The sequence below is a fragment of the Lingula anatina genome, chromosome 8, assembly GCF_051362555.1.
Source record: "Lingula anatina isolate TDL-2025a chromosome 8, LinAna3.0, whole genome shotgun sequence".
NCBI lineage: Eukaryota > Metazoa > Brachiopoda > Lingulata > Lingulida > Lingulidae > Lingula > Lingula anatina.
Window position 1 is genome coordinate 9,074,970 of NC_141774.1, and position 12,854 is coordinate 9,087,823.

Consider the following 12,854-nt stretch of genomic DNA (forward strand, 5'->3'; position numbering starts at 1 on the left):
GGGGTATTTCTTCGCATTGTACAATCAAATTAGTTTTTTTTTTCTTTTCATAAACAACATCAGTGCAACAAAACTAATAGGAATAAGTTCCAACATGTTTGTTAAAACAACTTGCTAAGCATCTTCTTTTTAAAATATATTTTCTGAAATATTGTAACTGACATATATTTACAGGTTTCACTACATACAATATTGCTTTTGTCTGGAGTTATCCATCAAAATCAAAATCCATCATCTACATGTTCAAAGAATTGATGTTTGTATGTCTGCAATTAATCAAAACAAAAACAATAATGACCAAGGGGTACTCAAATTTCAGAAATTGGACTCGACTAATATATGCCACAGCCACACCAGCCTTGGAAATTTTTTTTACAGCTTTAAAGAAACCAATCTAAAGAGCCATTTCCTGTTGGCATTGAATAACCTGTATGGCGTAACTGGTCAATTTCCTCAAAGTACTTGTTCATTACACTTCAAGTGGCACTCTCCTGTATTTGGAGGTTGCATAATATGCACCAGCTGTGGGTGGTTTTTCTCATTTTTCTTGTGCTGGACTCAAGTCAAACCCTGGGGAGTTTATTGAGAAAAATAACAGATGGACTTGAAAGGAGTGCGGGGCATTACTTGGCGCTTTTTCTTTGCCTTAAAATGCCGATCCCCACTCCACCTGTGACTTAAAATTTGAATGTACTCTTCAACAATTGCCATCAGTTGATTCGAAGACCAATCAAGGCCTGCTCAAATATATTAACACCGCTTTTGTGAAAAATAGTTCTCTCCAAAAATACAAGTGGCTTTTATAAAAAATTAATAACTACAGAAATGCACCTGCTTATTAAGCAGTTTGGATGAGGAAATTATGAACTACAGAATGAGGATTTCTAATAACTGGATACTGTAATGCTTTATTTTTTTCTTATAAGGACATATAAACAACTGCATCTCTTTCTTTAAGTGTGAGCATGTACTTAATTTTATATTTATTCTGTGTTTATTTAAAGAACAAAGAAATAATCATTTTCATTTTCCACCACCAAACAAAAAATCCCTATAATGTCCCTGGGGGGGGGGGGGGGGGGGGGGGGGGGGAGAGGGGGTTATGATAAAAAACAGCAATTTCATCTCTTATATTTTTTCAATCTAAGAGAATTTTTGGCAAACAAAAGAATAAAAAACTAAAAAAAATAGCCCACTAAGACTTAACCTTTATACATAAAGAAAACACCTACAAGGGCAGCAACTGCAGAATCACCAATTCAATACCAACCACTCTCTGCCTAACCTATCTCAAAAATGTAAATAAAAACAAGCATTTTTTTTTTTGCACCTACAGCCACTTCTCCTTTTCCTTAGCCCTTTTAATTAACAATGAGAAAAAATGGCAGACTTAGAGTCTCCATTGGGAAAAAGGGAATTGCGTAAGAGCTATTTTCTACCCTGAAAAATACACGCTGGTTATGTAACTCTGTCAATTTGATATGTGGACACATGGTTGACGACCAACTGCCCCTGAGCCCAGAAGAGAAAAAATATAAAAAATCATGATAACAGTAATTACTCATGAATTTCCTATGGCCTCTTGTTTCCATATCCTGTGAAATTATATGTAAATTATATACACTTTACTGAAAAAGCCTCTAATGGTACACTTTGAGAGAGAGAGAGAGAGAGAGAGATGAAATAATATACATCACAGTTCATCTTTCCCAAACATGTTAGTTCCAAAAGCGGATTTCAAAGGCAGTGTTTTTAAATCCAATTTAAGCAGTCTTACACCCAAAAATTCAAAACTTTTTTTTGCAAAACAGGACCTCAAGACATTTTCGTAACAGACCTAATTTAGTGTTTACTTTAATACCATTTTAGTGTGCCTATAAAGCTAGGATAAAAAGGCAGTGCCCAATCTAGTTTTTAAAAAGACTTGCTGTAGTTGTTCAATAATATGAAAGAAATGACCAATTTTTCAGACAACCAGTAACTCTATTTTTGTAACCAGAACAACAAAATTAAATAAATCAAGACCTCTCAGTCAAATGGATTTCATAAAATCAGCCAGCTTAGACTTCTGCCATTGCTAAACGTAAATAATAATATTAAAAATAATGTTCAAAAAATCTAAGAGATCCAGAATCAGTGACCCACCCTTCATTTCTTCTTTCATTCCTGAATGACTACTCATCCTGAAAATTTATTAATTTGTGAAGCACTTTTTGAGACAATAATTCCAACACTTTCACTGGCATAATGGGGTAGGAGAAGAGGAGGGGGTGTGTGAAACCTTTTTTTGGCAGAGATAAGAAGTGACCATTATCTGGTCATCGGATGAGCATTTGCCTGGTTTAAGGTCAAATTCCATCCAGAGATGGACCAAGGTTAAAGGTATCACATGTCCAAAAGCACTACATACATAATTATATAAGACTTCCTCTCTCAGGGCACTTGCCCTCAATTCTTTATCAGTTTGTTTTAAGTAGTGACCAGACCAAGGAAAAATAGTTTGACTTTGTATGGGATAGGGTGGCCACTAACTGCTAGTAAGAGGGGTGCTGGTGGATGATGGGGGGGAGGGGGGGGCTGTCAAGGAGTAGGGATAAGAAACATAATGCTGAGACTCCATATTTAAAAAATTAAATCAAACATGGCTTTATTTTTGTTCAAGGAATTGTATCAATGCAGAATTATGTTAAGGACTTAAAACATTAATATCTTTTTTTGTGAATTTTAGAAATGAGCAATACAAAAATTACACTAAGGGACCATTCAGATTGAGAAGAGGCGAGTGCTAGTAAGGCCGCAACCTAAATATGGCGGACCTACATGAAATGAAGACCGCTATTCCTGTAATGGTCCCTCCATCTCTCACACGCCTCCCCACGCGTTGTCCCTGCAGGGGCACAGTAATTAAATCTCGGCTCAATTCAACCAGTCGAGGGACAACGTGTAGGGAGGTGTGTGAGAAAAAACTACTTCCAATGCCTCACTCCAAAATATATGCAAAAGATAAAAATCAAAATGAAACAAAGTTAGGAGAATCTGACATTTTAACATAAAACCACACAACGGATGTCACTGCTTTAAATAGCAAAAAGTTAAAATAGAGTGAGTATTAAACAAAATTATTGTTATTAATTTTCCTGGAAATTTCAGCAATTTTCTCTTTCTCAACAATTAAAAAATATATATAGGCTGTTCTCTGTAAACCTTTCAACAAAGTAGATTTATTTTGTCAAGTGGCATCAACAGAAGTAAGAATTTAACACCTATAATACCAAGATACAGTAATTAATAAGATCAACAGTGCTGTTTGTAGGTCTTAAAATATTTAAATATTTAAACCTAGAGCTGTCACAAAAGAGCAATCAATCTTTCATTTAATTATTTCTCCAAACTACACATAGGGGTGACAACATAACCTCGTGTTACAACAATTATGAAGGGAAAGTATTGCAGCTTTTATAATTGATGCTGTTACAGTCGTAAGCTGACCAATGCAGGTGCACCGATGTTTTGTTCACAGCAACCGTTATTGATGTTTGGTCGTTTCTCGAGCTTGTTGTTGTTGTTGTTGGCGTTGACATGATATTGGCTTCTGTCTCAATTCAATAACTGGCTAATAGACGAGTTTTTATCACATTTGAAAATGTCAAAACATTTTGAATAATTGTAATGATAATAATTCCTATAAAAGCACACCTATTGAACCCAAAGTGTATGATTCAATGGCATTTTCAAATGCAATTGTAACATCTAATGTCCACATTACACTGAAAAGAGTAGAGTGTGGGTTCTTTCCTTTCCTTAAATGTACATGTGTGGATATTCAATATACTTTTTTTTTTCTACTTAAATTAATATATAACATTATGTATTTGTCTACAGGCATGCATCTGTAAGAACTGGAGTTCACAGGGATGAAAAAAGTATGAAAATGTGTGGCTGGGGTGGCGCTAGCAATTTTTTTCATTTAGCCAAATTACTACTTTTTCATTGCTTTTTTGTCCAAATGGTTTAAATTTGACTAAAATCGGTCAAATCAACCCTATTTTGTTTAGCCAAAGTCAGTCAGTTTTAGCATTTGGCTAAAATGGCGAGTGTAAGCGCTACCCCAGTGTGGGGTCCATACCCGAATTCCTCAGGATAACTGTCCAGAGAATAAAAATTTTATCTACAGCCGCATTCGCAGCCAGATGATCTCATACACAGACTAACTAGTCTGTGGATCAAATATGACCCTTCCCACTTCAAAGCATCCCAAGATTTAATTGCTTAGCCTCTGCTGGGACAGCATTTATGGGAGGTGGGAATCCATTGTCAAGTGCACGCCATATTTGATCCACAGACTAGTTAGAGACAATATCCAGATCCTTTCATACTAACCGTAGATCGATCTATCTCCGAGGGGATTCTCGCTAAATTGCAATCGACTTAAGCAGCTTAGATGTCTGGCACACCTACTGAAGCTGCTAGGGGGTAATTAATTATTGTTTAGCAGCTTCAGTAGGCGTACCAGACATCTAAACCGCTTTAGCTGAAGGCAATTTAGCAAGAAACCCCTCAGAGATGGATCGCTCCTGTTTGAGCGAGCAAGGTTTGGGAAACCAGTCCTAGTCTACAGATCAACTGGTTGTTAAAGCAGCTTAATGGAGAGTGTTACCCATAGCACTATCCAGTATTGATGAAATTGATGGGCTGTATTGTATTGCTTGTATTGAACAAATTATGTAATAAAAAAACTGTGTGGATAATTTTAAACCAGGGGCGGATTGAGGGCATCTTCTGGGTCTTTCGGAAGACAGTCAGATTTAACATTGACGGTTATCTTTTTTTTTTTCTGTCAGAAGATGGTAAAAAAATGGAGGATGGATCAACAACGATAATTTGGAAGACTGTCAGAAAATATCTCTGGATCTACTCCTGCAAACACCTCTAGTTCAGATAATCACAACAATATACAGTACGCTTTATGACACAACACCAACTAATAACTTTTCAAGACTTTTTAATCAAAGGTTTATGAACGAAACAAAATATTTCTAAGAGAAAATTAGTCACTGATCTTGTAAAGAAGTAGTAATTATGGTGTAAAAGTATCTTTTAGCACTGGAGTTATCACCTTATAGTTGGCCAATTTGCAATTAAAACTGCGGCAATGACTATAAGTCTGCTAAAATCTTCATTTCTCACAGGATATCCATTTTCCCATACATCCTCACTTTGCAATATAATATACTAATAACTGCTAGGTTTCCATAGCTTTAAGAAAACAATTACTTTTTCTGCCATGCGGTTGGTTACATAACAGAACTAACTATGGGGGAAATAATACCGCCATAATGCTGGCATAATAAAGATGCTCAATCTGAATCACCTTTTGTATGACAAGAATATTATATTTCTTTTCAGTAGAAGCTATCGTTTCTTTTTATTCTCTACATAAAAGGACCATTTTATTTATTTGCCAAAGCTGGTGACCGGATATTCAAAAGAGATAAACACAGCAGATATAACCTCAATTGTAGTACAGGATTTTTTTTATTTGAGTCATGCAAAGATTCAAATTAGACAATTTTATAATCAATGTTTAAGTGGCCCTAACTGAAATTGTATTTAATACCTATTTTTTTTATTTAGGGTGAATCAGTGTCTGACCCATTCTTGATTTTGAATTGGATATTTTTGTTACCATTTTTTAATTTTCTACAAGTTATCAATTTTGAAACTGATGAGAATTCACTATTATTTACCATTTACTAATCATAGATTAAATAGTATATGTTTTTCTTTTTAGCTTAAAATATCTATCAGCTACATGAATTGAACTTAAATTTATTAAATTTTCAAAATTGAAATACAAAGACTTTTTATATAACTCTAAGAGCAGATGTAACAGTCTCAGAGCATGGTAAGAAAACTGAATAGTGTTTTAAAGTCGTACTTATAATGGTGATAAATGATAGGATTTTAAATTTAACCTTAATTTTGTCAATTTGTTAAAACACAATAGATTATTTTTGGCCACATTCAGAAAAGTTGAAATGCAAACTAACTGGTTGGTGAATCAAATATGGCTGACCCACTTAGAAGCGATGCCACTAATCCCTTAAATGCCCCCCCCCCCCCCATAACTCCCGTTTTTGTGGTAAAATAGGATATTATATTATATTATATTATATTTTTATGAGTTGTTTACAATGTATTTATTGTGAAATATAGATCTCATACAAAGAGTTGCTATCCCTTTAATTGAACTGAACTACAGCAGATTTAGCTAGAATTGAAGCAGACTTGAAATTTTGGTCTAAAAGTTAAGACCAACTTTCGGGTTAAACTTTCTTCATGTAACCACTCCCGATTAGCCCATCTCAGATCAATTAAATGAGATTGGAATTTAGACTAAAAGGAGATGCACCATTAACACTGCATGTATGCATATGTCGTCAACACTGATTGAAAATTGCATAAAAACAATATCATAGGATTGCATGCTAGCATAACAGTTAGGTGTAAATGAAAATTATTAACCTCCTTTTCTCAAAAGGTTTGTCTATATACATGTGTATGTGCACGTGCATTACGGTGACCTCGTGTTTGCTACAAACATAAAATATATCACAGCTTTTTATGACCCCCAAAAAGTAATTTGTAATGGCAAGAGATCGTTATTTTACTGAATCATCTTATTTTTGCTTATCACTGAGAGGACTAGAAAAGCTCATGCTTTGGGCATACAGGAAGACGAGAGATCTCTTCCAAAAAGAAGGATGAAATGGCCACGGGCATTTCGATCAGAAAAACTTGGCCTCGTTGATATATAGGCAATTTGAGTTACTTGGGATTTCTACCTTAGGTCCAAATGATGATATGTTTTTAAGAGAAATGGTCCAGTACTTGCTCTTTTGGTTTAACAATACTTAAATGATTTGCACTGAATTTAAAGGGAAAATTTATGGATGTTTAGGTCTTAATAGCAGTCATCAGCTTTGGAAAAAATCCAATGTATTTCTACACTCCCATGGACTTAAGTGGGTATAAAAGTATTGAATTTTTCTGTAATTTTCAAGATTTCAAGTTTTTCATTTTTTTTCCTTTTTCTTATTAATGATGTGTCATTAATACTTAAAATATAGTCTCTCTCTCTCTCTCTCTCTCTCTCTCTCTCTCTCTCTCTCCTAATTTGCACATACATATGCACATGCACACGAATGAACCCACATCCATGCAAATGCACTAGCACTACTTAAATAAATAGATAATATGAATGGATTGGAGCCAAATTGCTGGAAGGGAAGACACAATTCCTGAAATTTAACTTTTTTTTTTTTTTTTTTTTTTCAGGTGGATTTAAACTTGCTTTCTATGGTTAAATAGTGTCTTACATAAAGATAGATCAAGAAGGGTCATCCACGCTTGTATGTGAACTCGTCCCCAAATAGCCGACAAAAAGAAAGTTTTTCCTCCTTTTCCTTTAAAGCCAAATAGTGTCCTTACCTCTTTTCAGTTGAATAAATTCTTTCTTCTACCTTCTTCACTTTCTCCTTCTTATCTTTGAAGACAACAGCTGTAACTTGTCACCTAGGATGAAATAATGACATTACACGTCTTGGTTAATTGTTCAATTGTTTTATCTATTTATTATTTTTTGATAAATGAGAAGTGCCCTCTTTCATTTCCCTATAAAATCCTACAATAATTAATTTCTCATCAAAATACTTAAATATAATAACATATATTTTCTTTTTCTTTCAAAAGCATCAGAAATTTGGAAACTTGGGCTGCATCCAGTACCGCTTTCACTACCAGGCTAAAGCTAACTCAAAGAAGTTGGTAATATACTTTCTCCAGGGATGAAACCGTCATTTAGTGAAAAAGTCTGAAAGTAGCTTGGGGGTCTAGACTCCCCCCCCCCCCCCCCCCAAGGATCAAATATGGCCGACCCACTTGAATACTTCCCCACGGGGAATCTATTCAGTGTTTATTAGCAGATCAGACGGCTAGTTTTTTAATGTGTCACCATATTTGACCCGGGGACTATTAAGGCCGTATTCACATCGAGAAGAACCGAGGCTCTACAAAGCCGAGAACTAAATATGGCAGACGTACATGAAAGGAAAACCGCCTAATCCTTTAATGGTCTCTCTGCCTGTCACATGCCTCCCCACGCGTCATCCCAATGGAGCCGAGATTTAATGACTGTACCCCGCAGGGACGACACATGGGGAGGCGTGTGAGAGGCGGAGAGACTATTAAAAGATTAGCCGGTTTTCCTTTCATGTACGTCCGCCATATTTAGTTCTCGGCTTTGTAGAGCAACTGCAACTGCGCTCGCTAGGGGAGTCACAGTATATCCTGTTGATCATGGTAGGTTGCTGTTCTCGTACTTACAAAAGGTATCGAAGTAACTTCAAGATGGCTATACAATACCTTTGTTACTAGCTTGTATTTTAGACCAAAAAGTGAAATAAAATGGGAAAGTGAGTTGAATGTGTACCACGATGAAAAATGGTGGATGGAAAAGAATAACTCGATTAAGAAGTTGGATGATATGAGCCTTAGATGGTTTCAATATCGACTGGTCCATAGAATCTTAGGAACAAATTCTTTTTTATTTCGGATAAATGTAGTAGAATCAAATTTATGTGTATTTTGTATAAAAGAGGAGGAAACTTTTGTTCATTTGTTTTGGGAATGCGGTAGAATTTCAGAAATCTGGGAACAAGTAAGAGAATGGTTAGAAAATGAGTTAAATATAATAGAAAGATTAAACTGTATTGACATTATATTTGGAAAAGAACAAAGTTTGGTAAATTTAATTATTTGTTTGGTTAAAAAATTTATATATTGCCAGAAAATGACCAAAAGTGTCCCAGATTTCTTGAAAGTAAAAAGGTATATTAATCAATATATGGAAAGTGACTATTTTACTTATAGCAAAAATATGGATAATGATGGTTTTATTTAAAATTGGAAAAAATTAGGAAGTGATTTTGTGAATAGGAAATTTAACAGTTAAGTACCTTTAGAGCTTGTATGTATATATGGGTGTGAGAGTGTTTTGTAATTTTTTTATTTTGAAATAAAGTTTAAAAAAAAAAAAAACGTCAAGATGGTGTTCAATTTGAGAACATGCAAGAGCTGCAAAAATCAATTTGAGGGACCCCATGATAATTAAAATTGAACAAAATAGTACTAACATGAAATTAACTATCCCCCCCAAAAAAACGTCTACATTCAACAAGCAAAAATTAAGTCTCCTTAACACACAAGGTGTGATGTCTTAAAGGTATACAGTGCATTAATAGGAAATGCGTCCCCAAATCAGGGATGTCGTTAAGCCGATTTCCCACCAAGATTGTACATGGTTTTCATCTACTTCTACATCTGATTCAATAAGTACATTAAGTTCAAGCAACTTTGGAATGAAACAATGCGATCATCAAGCAAGAAGCAGTCCGCAAAGTAGTCACATATAACATATTTTAGCCCAATTCCTGTCCAACACTTCAATTTTCACAGCAATGTGCGTGTGTGTGTGTGTGTGTGTGTGTGTGTGTGTGTGTATGTGTGTGTGTGTGTGTGTGACCATGGCACTTTATCACTTACTAGTAAGTGGAAGCCTCAAAACTTAGACCTGTCTTTTCCCCTCTTTTTGCATACTGTTCTTCAATTTTTAAACACATTTTTGGTTGGTATTAAAATCTTTATATTTCTTGTACTTATTATGGGCATAAGCAAGACTGTCCCAGTGGAAAAAATAAAAACAGTTGACACTCAAAAATATCAATCAAAACTAGCTGACAAGGTAGATATTCGACCCCAATCTTCATTACACATTACATATACATCTTATCTTAGAGATTAAAACCACATCTTAACTGTCTTATCACATTCACAACATGATCCTTTCTGTGTCTAAAAACAGGTATTTAGCATAGAAATGATAGAAATGGGATTGTTATATAATTCCCTTATCTGCTTATCCCATAACAAATGGCTTGTAGGTCGTGTTTACAGTCAACTTTGGTCGACCTATCTCAGTGAGACCCACCTCAGTAGAGCAATCTTTTATGTTCATTTGCCATTTATAATTTTAGTCAGGCCCGTAGCCAGGGGGGGTTCGGGGGGTTCGAAAGAACCGCACCTTTTGCTGGGAAAAGGTCCATTCTGGGTAAAATTTGATCTAAGTACATGAAGTTTTTTATGGGAAAAGGTCCACTTTTTCAGAAAAAGAACCCCCCTTTTGAAATTGCTGGCTATGGGCCTGTTAGTACTTCCTTTATTGCCTCATCTGCTGCTAAAATAACTGAGATATTGCCTAGAGAGGTGAAGGGCACTCACTTAAATAGATCCAAGTTGAGTGGAAACACACCTGCACAAGCTAGGTGGATCCAAGTTGAGTAAAAAAACACTTTCATAATATATTTGATGGATCAATATTAAGTGGACATAAGTTCAGTGGAGTCAACATCAGTGGGAAAATATCTTCACAAGTAAGGTGGATCCATCTCCAGAGGAGAAAAGCCCTACATATGTTAAGTGGCTCCATCTTTAGTGGAAATACCTTCATAAGTTCAGAGCAAAAAAAAAATTCAGTAGAAAAACCTTCATAAGATAGGCGGATTTAACTTTGGTGGAAACACCCCTTCAGTTCTCCCTCAAAGATCTGTCCAATTTGGTCTGACTCATTTCTTTAGTGTGGTCACTGGAACAACCAATGCGGCAATATGGCATAATTATAGGTCTGGTCAGTTAGAAAGGCTGCTCTTGTTAATTCCAACAAAGGGATTTCTTTCATTATTAATAGGTTATTGTCCCAGACCTTTTTGGAGTGGAACTGCTTTGTTCATTTACATTCATTCATCTTCCTAAGCAGAAGGCTTTTGGGGTCTAAGTAGCTCTTTTCATTGCTAGAAATTACTTTTCATTGTTGCAGCAGACGACAGTGACTACCCGCCATTACATCACAAGGAGTCACAGTCCTCGCCTTTATATGAAAACTCATCTGTTTAATTAACCTTTTTGGGCACCATGTGTCCATTCAGTAGGCCATCATCTGTGGCCAAGAAGTAGGCTTTAGAAGGTGGACTCTATCTTTCAGCTGCTCAATTATTTAGATTCAATTATTGAAACATCAAAGCAGAAACATGATACAGGCACAAAAACTCCTACTTTCGATAATAAAATTGTCCATGGTTGAAACCTCATGCCTAGGTTTTCTTTTTCCGGGATTCTCCATGGGGCTGAGGAAAGCCTTTCACTGACAAATTGTGACAAAATTAATGAATACCAGTTAAATATATTTATGAAGTTCTTTTGATATATAAGTTTTGGTGGTTCGAGAGTCATCCTGCTTGGTTAGGTTAGGGAGGGATTATGAGAAGTAATGAGGGTACATACATGCACTATGTTGAATGTGTGGCTTGGGGAAGAAATTCTGCTTTATCTATTCATTTGTTTATCAATTTATTTAATCTTCTGTCTTTGATGACTACTAAGTAGTTAATCCTCACATGAATAAAACATCCCTTTAAAAACTAATAAACAACTTCGATTGAAAGGCATTTGACAAGGACATTTTGTCTATATATAGAGAGAGAGAGAGAGAGAGAGAGAGAGAGAGAGAGAGAGAGAGAGAGAGAGAGAGAGAGAGAGAGAGAGAGAGAGAGAGAGAGAGACCCAAAGAGTTTTAAAAGACAGGTAAATGCATTTTGGGAAGGGTAAAGCACCCAGGTTTTTATTTGTTCAATTATAAAATGAATAAATAAATAAATAAATAAATTCATAGATTTCACATTATCTTTGCAATTGTTTTTTTCTGAAAATCAAAGACTGAAATTGTTAATTCTATTGTTGACTCAAGCCTTCATTTTCATCATTATCAAAGCATCTTAATGTCCTTATAATTATGGTTCCTCGCCAACTGGCAAATCTGATTTTTTTTATCTCAACTGTCCTAGTGAACAAATATCCATGACTGTATGCTCTATGAAACTAGTAATTATCACTTTTACTTGAGTATCTCCTAAAAAAAACCTAAAAAGTAGAGATCTACAATTAGTTATTTTATATGAGTATCTAATAAAAAAATGCAAACAAACATGGCAAAGTTAAGAGACTCAAAACTGTGCACTAACGATATATTTGGGGGGGGGGGGGGGATAACTCTTGACCAAATATTATGTTGAATGACTGTATCCAGAAATATTTTCTGAGCCTTCCAACTTTTCTTTGATGAACCATCTTCCATTTTTTACCCTCTGCCAATAAAAAAAAAAATTAAATGCCCATCAGTGAACTTGAAAAAGTCTGACCGTCTTCCAGAAGACGGCTTCTGTCCGTCCCTGACTCGACAGCCTGGACGGCTGCTGACCAACAAACACTGACCACTTGACCCCATTAGGTCATGGCTATTATTTCCTGACCTTCCCTCTTTCTACTTTAAGCTACGCCCACCCCGAAAAAAAGAGAAAAAAGGTTCTGTAAAACATGGTAGTTGCTTCTATATTAATATAAATAAATATAAACAGGTAATAGATTTTTCTACCTGTTGTTACTGACGTGTTATATATAACGGAATGTCTATATGAACATAATATGCCGGGATCATATAACCTCAACTACTATTATGCTTGGATTCCTCCCAATCCCTTAACTCTTCATCTTTCTACTTCTCTCTCTCTCTTCTATCTCTCTCTCTCTCTCTCTCTCTCTCTCTCTCTCTCACACACACACACACACACACACACACACACACACACACACACACACACTACTCTTTTAATCTCCCTTCTTCATCCTCTCTCCCTCTCTCTCTCTCACACACACCCACAAACACATTACTACCATCATACACT

The 12,854-nt window shown here is 35.5% G+C and overlaps 1 protein-coding gene across 6 annotated transcripts in view; it reads right to left on the reverse strand.

Moving 5' to 3' along the window:
• The window catches only part of LOC106180990 (uncharacterized), a 120,754-nt gene that overhangs the window by 73,874 nt on the left and 34,026 nt on the right, over positions 1-12,854 (reverse strand). For all 6 annotated transcript variants that reach the window (XM_013565213.2, XM_013565212.2, XM_013565217.2 and 3 more), the window contains one exon: positions 7,492-7,575. The gene's annotated coding sequence lies outside the window, so the exon portion shown is untranslated. The remainder of the gene's footprint in view (positions 1-7,491; positions 7,576-12,854) is intronic.